A 7,129-nucleotide genomic window follows, 5' to 3' on the forward strand; every position below is an offset into this window, starting at 1 on the left:
CCTTATCTATCTCCTTTTCTTGTGAAGGCTCTTCCGAAGTATGCTTACGAGACAAAATCCTATTAACAGTCTTGTTAGAAGCTTTTTCCTTTGCTCGTTTACTCCACTTTTCTTCCAATCTCTGTCTCCAACTTGTTGTAGCCACATTGCAAGAATGATTGTTAATATCTTTGACTTTGTCATCATTAGATTCATATTCCAGGAACTTAATAGAAGAGGTCCCAACAGTGGGTTTTGTTACATCTTCAAGAGCCACATATTCTTCTATCATCTCCACAGTCAAATGCATTTGCATGAATATAGCCATCTCAGGATAGCTTGCACCATCATGATCTGTTGTTAGGTGAAAATCACACATAGCAGCTTGTTTACTAGATGATGAGGGATTTTCGATGGCTAATCTTGGTGTTGATTGGGGCAGCCATTTAGTTTGTCTATTTTTATGATATGGCATATAATTCCTCCTTAGAATATCTTGATACAAAGGCAGAGGATTATGGGGCAACTGCTTTTTGAGTTGTAACAGATCATTAGCCAATTTTTGATATAAAGGATTAGTGGTAGTGACAGGAGCTTGTTGACCTTTTCCCTTTTGTAGATCATGACTCCATTTTCTTGAACCAAGCAAGTCATCTTCCACCTCGATAGCCAAAGTTTGCTTGGCCACTAGATTACTGGGTCTTGTCCTTCGTATTTGAAAGCTTATGTCAGAAGCACTGATGAAGAAAGTAATTTGATTTTCTTTAGTGGGTCTTTTGTTGACAGGAATTTGATTTACTGTCTGATTAAAATGAGCAATGAATTCTCGCATGGGCTCATGAAATTCCTTCTTCATCTGAGTCAACTGGTAAAGGAGAAAATGTTCATCTTCAGAAGTCTTAGATCTCCTTTCAAAAGCTTGAAGCAAAGTTACCCATGAAGTAATTGATCCAGCTGGTAGCTGTCCAAACCATTTAGCTACGACTTCAGTGAGTGTTTCAACAAAAAGACAGATAGAAACATCTTCATGTTGAATTGCAAGTGTAGACACCTCAAAACCTTTAGAAAATAAAGTATTTTTATTTTCTAAAAAATTCCTGATGACATCATCATTTATTAATTAATTAATTATTTAATTTATTTATTTATTTTTATGCCATTAAATCCCTTTATCTTAATTTAAAATATTTAATTAAGGAATCCCTCCCAAAAATGTTTAAATCTTATTTAAACATTATTTCCTTATTTATTAATTATTTAATTAATAAATTGACCAAAAACTCCAAAATAAATAAAAAATTTATTTTTTACCCAAAACTTGGCCAATTTCCTTAAGACCACTAACCTCTTCCAAAATCTTCTAATCCTTCTTTAATTTTGATTAAAGGCTAATCCCATCATTTCCTACCCCTAATCCCAACAAAAAATATTTAATTAAGATTAAATATTAATCCTCATGTTTATTAAAAATGTTTTAATAAATATCTCCTCAGCCGAAACCCTTGAAATAAATGAAACATTATTTATTTCCTAAAAATCTAATTTATCCTCATCCTAAGAAGTTCTAGACTCTTCTAGAAAGTCTTTATCCTCATCCTAGGAAATTCTAGACTATTCTAGAAAGTCTTTATCCTCATCCAAAGTATAGACTCTTCTAGAAGATGTCTTTAAACTTAATCCTAATCCCCTCCTAACCTTGTCACATTCCCTAAACATGGGTTAAGACTTACTAACCCAAGCCAAAGTTAACAAATATCTCCTCCTTCACCCACCCTCATTAAATGCCATCCACTTGCCTATCCCTAAGCTAATCCTAAACCATTCTAATCCATCCTCTAACCATTTGCACAATCCTAAGCAAGCTTCAAATCCTCCTAATCAAGCCCAAGTTGAAATTCCTCTCATCTCCTTCAAAATATCCCAACCATAAAACTTTATGAAGCCCACTAGGCCATAAATGACTCTTCCAAGCCCTTTTATTGCTCTTAAAAGCCATTATGAGGGTCTTTATGAAGATTTTATCCCTTGAGCCTCCTTTGTTGACTCATCCTTCCCCTTTCCTCCATCCTCTCACCCTGTGACATGTGTCACTCCCTGATTGGTTGTAAGGAAGCACAATCCATGTGCTCTCCTATCATGCAATCTGAGCCCTCCATGAGCTTTTTCCCATCCTTGCATCTTAGCCCTCAATCCCTCAAGCCTCTTGCCTATAAATTGGATCTTTTCCCTTTGCAAAACAACACAATCCATGAAGTAAAGTCATAATGCCATTTTAAGAAGCCATTTTACATCAAAACCATACACTCAATCCAAATTCCAAGTCCATTTGAAGCCATTTTTGAAGCATAAGCTTGAGCATACATCTTATCTATTTAGACAAAGCCACTCAACAAGAGAGCTTCTTATTGAGAGAGCCCATTAATGGCTCATATTCTTAATTGAGAGCTCATCTTAGTCTATCTTGAAGTTTATGAATTTTGTTTAGTTTGTAGAAGCTTTATTTAAATTTGGTGTCTATTAGCATACTAACATTGCTCATATACTGCAAGAAACCCTCTTGCTCTAAAGAATGCACTTATATGCTAATCAGTAGTGACTTTTTTGTCACCAAAAAATTTGGGAAGAATTTTTTGAGAACCAACGGGCATGTCATGTAATTGGTTCCCTAAATCTAGAGGACCAATAGCAGCTCCCCATGGGACTGGTGGCTGTGGTGCTTGATGTGCCATGGTCAAAAGAATGATATTCAAGGGCTGCAAATTTATAGCTAAAGGTACAAGAGTACCAAGAAAAATCAAAGCTTGAAAGGCCGCAGGAGAAATATTAGCGTTAGTTGCTGAAGAAGACCTACTAACAGACTTGACCTTTTTCTTCTTCTTAGGAGTAACTGGCTTAAAATCTAACTTCCAAAGGGCTTCAAAATATTCGTCTACCAAACCCTTTTATCTACCAAACCATGTGTATGGTTTATTAGCCAGCTTAATGGTTATTATTTATTTGCCCTTGAATATGACCAAGATTCTGTCTGTTTCTTCTTGGAATGACCACTATTCTTTTAATAACTACAACATTCTGACCAATTTGGGCTGCTCGCAAGATTTCTCTGAACTCTTCTTCTTCTTCAAGAACTTGATTCACTTGATGATATTCCTATGCACTTCTTCTACACCTCCAGGCTAGAGTGTTCAAGTATGAGATGATATCTTCTTGGTGTAGACACTCAAAAATGGTTCGCATCTACGACCTCATCACTTCTTCATACTAATTTGTCCCATTTTCTCATTCTACTAAGTTCGATCTTTTGGCCAGATTGACCATATTTTGTCATTTGTATCCCCTTTCACATCAATTTCATATCAATTCAAAATCATATCAAATCAACTTAAAATCAGTCCTAATCAACCTAAAATGTATCAAACATCCCAAATCAATCATCATTTATCCGCTCCTAGGCATTGTTGTGGCTTTCAGTGCCTTGGAAACCAATCAACTTATCAATCTTATCAATCTGACCTCAGTACTATCATGGCCCTCAGTGCAAGGTCAAAATATCATTCATGTCATTCAATCTTTGACGTTGTTGAGGCTTTCAATGTCAGATCATGGTATCATCAACCATTTTAATAATATTGACAGTGTCTGTCAGTGTTATTATGATCAAACCTTATTAATCAATTTCAATCCTGTAGCATTTACAATGTCAGTTAAATGTTGCATATCAATTAATTCATGACATGTTTCCTTGGCATGTTATCAATTTTGATCTATCAATTAATTTGACAATGGATTTGGTCTACCTTTTCATCATCTTATTCAATATCCATCATTGTCACATTATCATCAAAAGATATGGTCGCATTCATTTAATCAATTTGGCCAATCATCTACTAATTTTCTCTATACGATTAAATAACCCATAATTTAATTCTATTATTCTCACTAATTATTCTTCCTGATTATCATCCTCAATTAATTAATTTAATTAATTAATTGATTCATTATCTGCAAACCATGAAAATTTACAATTTCCTAAGTTCCATTTTCCATCATTAATTCCATTTTCTACTAATTCTTATTTTGTGGAATAAAAGGATTTTTAATTCAAATATTCCATAAAATATTGCATCATCATGACACTTGGATGTGACACCTCGTGGATTCTCCTTTGACACTTGGCTGAGATTTGTCATAATCAAATATTTTTATCTCTTATGCATGTCCCTATTTGGCTTATTCGTCATAGATTCTTGGCTTTAAGTGGGTTAAGGAATCTTATGATGCGTCATAGATTCTCTTCCAAATTTGACTCTCATGTGTCATAGAATCTTACTTTTGCCATATTCTGTCATATGCGTCATAGGAATTATTATTACCTCTTATGCATGTCCCTATTTGGCTTATTCGTCATAGATTCTTGGCTTTAAGAGGGTTGAGGAATCTTATGATGCGTCATAGATTCTCTTCCACATTTAGCCAAGTTTGACTTGCATGTGTCATAGAATCTCACAATTGGCATATTTTGTCATATGTATCACGGATTCTCAAAGGAATCTCTTGCCACATCGCATATCTATTGGTCACAAATCCAATGCTCTCATCCTCCTTGTCAATTATAAATTGGACACTCTTCCTCTCATTTTTGGGGGGTCCTAGAGTCTCTTGAATCCTAGAATGTTGAAGTCTTGAGTCTCTAATTTGCATTTTGCATTCTCTCTCTCACATAAAATCACACTTCAATTATTCTCATGGAATTATCACTATCATAGGCTTTTGCTTCAATTTTGTGTGCACTATAAGCAACTTTGGAGCTACAATCATTTGGAGAAGTAAGAAGGACATGGGAGCTACAAATGAAAAAGGGAGTTTTTGATTATGTTTGCTTTCTTTTGTTTAGTTTGGCTTTCATGGTAGACCAGTGGGTGCTAACACATGATTATTGAGTTTTGTGATTTTCTCATAGTGTGTTATGCATATTACCCATTTTTCTAGTCCTACATTTGGTGAACCTGACATGAACATGCATATCTAACTTGGGTTATCATGTTTTGTGCTCGTAGGTGCAAGGAAGGAGCTCACTTGGAAGGGTATAACGACTATCTGCTCTTCCTTTTTACATCTAGATCTGTACTATCAGAGCACACCTAGGTTCATAGTAAGCACATGCACCAATCAAAATCTGCATTTCAAGTTCCTATCACTCTCTAGGACATAGATTAGGTGATGTTTGTGTTACTGATGGTCTATTTGCAGCATGTTGCAATCGTGGGATGAAGACATGATCATAAAATACTAATGCTTTGTTTGCAGGACGTTGTCAAAGACTTTGTGTGTCTTTCAAAACTATGTGTGTGGATTTCCTAGATTAGATACCATTTCTTTTGGTGCTTAAAAAGAACCTTTTTCTTTTCTTCTTTGCGTGTCTATGGTGTTAGATCCCTAGGAGTTGCATTGGACGTATCCTCTCCCCTCGCCATTCGTGGATCTTGGGTGTAAGAGAAATCTGTGTAACTCCTATAGGAGGCCTGCCTTGGACCAAGATACTCGATATTGGGTATGCCAAGGGATGACCTCAGAGTGGTAATGGGCCAAAGCTAGGTCAATATTCCAGCCGCTATTTAAAACTCAATTACAATGAAAGCTGTGTCGATGGTATTGTTGCATGATAGCTCTCCTCTAGTACCCTTTTGGTGCGTCAAACCTCAGTTCTTGGGGCTAGGAGACCTTCTGCAAAAGTTTATCATTAACTTGTCGAACGGAATGCCCTTACTAAAAACCATGTTTTAGTGGCCAAAATCCTTTCTATCCACTAGCTTAAGGGGTCACCCATGCCCATGAAGACATCCTATATTCTTGTGGTCCTTAGTAGAGGCAATAGTCCCTTGGGAAGTCATGCCCCTTGGGAAGAGGATCTTGGTAGCCCCGAGAAGTGAGTGCGCTGTAAGGGGGCAGCCCATGGTGCCAAGATCCTAGGTTGTCCACTCTGGATAAGCGCGGCTAAACTTCGGTTCAAGTAGGAATTTAGTGGATACAGTCCTAAAATCCTAGGTTGTGGTGTGTTTGTTAACTTTTACAACAGCTATTCTTGTCTTAATGTGTCTTGCGTGTGTGTAAAACATAATCAAGATAAAAGCCAAACTGTTAAATTTACACCTTGGATATCATTTGAACTTGTCAAAACATCACACATTGCCAAAACATTTCAACCTTATCAAACTTTGTAAACATTGATTCAACACACTCGAACCTTGAAAAACATGGTGACTTGTGCTCCTAAATGTGCTTGGCAAAATGTAGATCTCACACTTGCATAGATTTCACTTGCATTCACCCTAGTCTAGGCTTCATTCTTACATCATATAGACTTCATATTGCACCTTTTAGTCCTCATTACTTTTCATATTGCATCCATTTAGGTTTAGTTTTATTTTCCTTAGTTTTTGCATTCCCATCTCAGAATCAACACTTTGCATTCACCACCTTGCATCTTTACATACCTATTCCTCATCTTGACCACTTTATCCATCATTCTGGGTGTCCTAGTCATCATTTTGAGCATCCAAACTGGTCCTAACATTATTGTCTACCATTTATGTCTCTGTGACATCCCGCTTAGCATCACCATCATTTTGAGTCCTCAAAGCATCATTTTGAACCCCCAAAACCTTTGAATTTAGTGAAAAAATATAGAACAAAGTATGAGTCTTTGAGTACCTCCCAGTGTTGACGGATAATGGATCTTGACTAGTCTTTTTGTCTTTTCTTATCATTTTCTTAGGTCAAAATCTATCTATGGCTTGATAGATTTGACCTTTTCATGTTTTATCAGTTTGGTCTTTTCATCTTTTATCAGTTTTTGGTCAAGATCCAAAGTCCTTTATCACAAGGTTAAACTCCTAGACAAAATACTTTCTAAAAGGTTTTACCTAAGTTCAAAACTTTCCATATACCCTTGTCATAGCATAATCATATCCCTAGCATCCTCAAACATCATTTTGACCTACCCTAGTGGTATATCCCCTTAGCATCATTTTCATTACCAAACCCTATCAAATTGTCCATCAACCAAATTACATTATTGAGCATTTACCCTCATTTTGCATGTCCCAAACATCATTAAAAACCCTAGAACATCATCCTTTTCATAATATAC

Source organism: Cupressus sempervirens, chromosome 11, assembly GCF_028749045.1.
Source record: "Cupressus sempervirens isolate cs-2001-9-10 chromosome 11, ASM2874904v1, whole genome shotgun sequence".
NCBI lineage: Eukaryota > Viridiplantae > Streptophyta > Pinopsida > Cupressales > Cupressaceae > Cupressus > Cupressus sempervirens.